The sequence below is a fragment of the Chinchilla lanigera genome, unplaced genomic scaffold, assembly GCF_000276665.1.
Source record: "Chinchilla lanigera isolate Chin_1 unplaced genomic scaffold, ChiLan1.0 scaffold00020, whole genome shotgun sequence".
Lineage (NCBI taxonomy): Eukaryota > Metazoa > Chordata > Mammalia > Rodentia > Chinchillidae > Chinchilla > Chinchilla lanigera.
In genome coordinates this window covers 13,686,615-13,688,483 of record NW_004955421.1, presented here as the reverse complement: position 1 = coordinate 13,688,483, position 1,869 = coordinate 13,686,615, and positions in this window count along the sequence as shown.

Genomic DNA, 1,869 nt, shown 5'->3' with positions numbered 1-1,869 from the left:
GCCTCGGAGGCCGGGGCGGCGCGATCCCCGCTGCGGGCCGGCGCCGCACCCCGGGGCGCGGAGCACCGGTTCAGGGCAGGAACCCACTTCTAGGAAAGCCCGCGGCGGCGCGGACACAGGCGCTCAGATCGCCGGCCTTATCTTTAAAGCAGATCATTAGGAAGGTTCCGCTCTCTGGCGGTAGTGGACCACGCTCTTTAAATGAATTAGTTCATGCAGTCCCCAGAGCAACCCTGCATCTATTATTATTCCCTGGAAGAGTGAGGAAGAAATTAATTTGTCTGAGGTCTCAATGAGTCAGTGACAGGAATAAGCGCAACTGTACTCTTACAGGGACGCTACGAAACAGACCTTATCGCCTGCATTTGCTTAAGTACATACAGATTATGGTCAGTTAATGGATCTGGACTGGAACACAAACCTGTTTCAGCCCCAAACCTTTTAGCTGAACCTGTAGGCAAGATTCCTAGTACCTGTGCAAAGGATGTAACTGTACTTGTAAGTGGAAAAACAGTTGTAAATATTACCGGTCCGTCACCAGGGGAGTGACTAATTAAAATAGGGTGGAGAAGACGCTGGGCTGTGATATAGCAGCCACAGGGAGGGAGGTCCGTCTAGGCATTGACGTAATGACCTTCAAGTGGGATTAAGAGAAAGAAGTTGGTAAGGGAAAAGTCTGTGGAATTTTGTGTTCCTTGAGCAGACGCCGAGACATGTATGTATGCGTTCACGATAAAGCGATACGCACATCTGATAGTTTGAAAGGGGCAATTATATCTATATACTCAATTATATCTGTATGCTCCATATCTATATACACAATTTCCAGAAGGATATCTCAGGGTACAGTTAACAATAGCCCTGTGGGTGAGATTTTATATTTTATAATGCTTTGATATTAAAAAAGAATGTTATCTTTACTTGTTTTCCCTTGATATTAAAACACCTAGTGATGTTGAGTTAGCTCAAGTTTGTGGATTTTTCTCCCCTTGCCTCCCTTCCCTAGTTCTTTCCTCCCGCTTTCCCTCCCCTCCCCTGTCCTCCTTCCCACTCCCCGCTTCCCTTCCCCTCCTTGCCCTAGAGATTCCTACGTGAGTATAAAATTGTGCTGTAGGGAGGGCAGCTGCCCTGGCAGATCAGGTCTGAAAACCAGTTTCCACGGAAATGACTGTTCTGACTGTTCTTTGTCGTTCTTGTTCATTTTCCCAAGACATGTTCGGAATGGAATTGAACTTCTGAGGAAAGTTGAGGGAGTTTAAAAGACAGGAGGTAAATCCAGCTGTAAGCAGGCACGGCCCCCCACGATGAAGCCCACACGCGTGCCTCCAGCACTTCCCTTGGCACAAATCCTGTTTCAGTGAGTGGGACAGGTGCCCCCCCCCCCCCCCCGCACCAGGAACTATTTCAGGAAGGACGCTGTCTTGTCCAGGAGCACTCAGCAGGGTTCCAGAGTACCTAAGGGAACTTCCTCTGATGTTGGTTCCTTTTGCCCAATCTTTCACTTTATCAGGAAACTGCTCATCCTTGTATGAGTAGTAGCTGGATTTTTAAAAATAGTTGGAATTATTTATGTTTTGAAGAGATGGGGTAGGCAGGCATAGATAGAGCAAGGTGCTATAAATAAAAATAATGTCCTTTCTCCCATCAGAATTAAACTGCAGTAAATTTGGACTCCTTAAGGTCTCTGTACTTAGCAAACGAGGGGAAAAAAATAGAACAGGTACGGAAAGGATTGTTTATGGTCGTTTCAGGTGTTATTGGTTACTGTAAATAATCTTTTTGCTTGCAATCTGGGAACGTGTTGGCAAGCCCCCCGAGTGTGACAAAATGTTTTATTGGGTAGAACTGGTGTATTCTGGAAGGAACTGA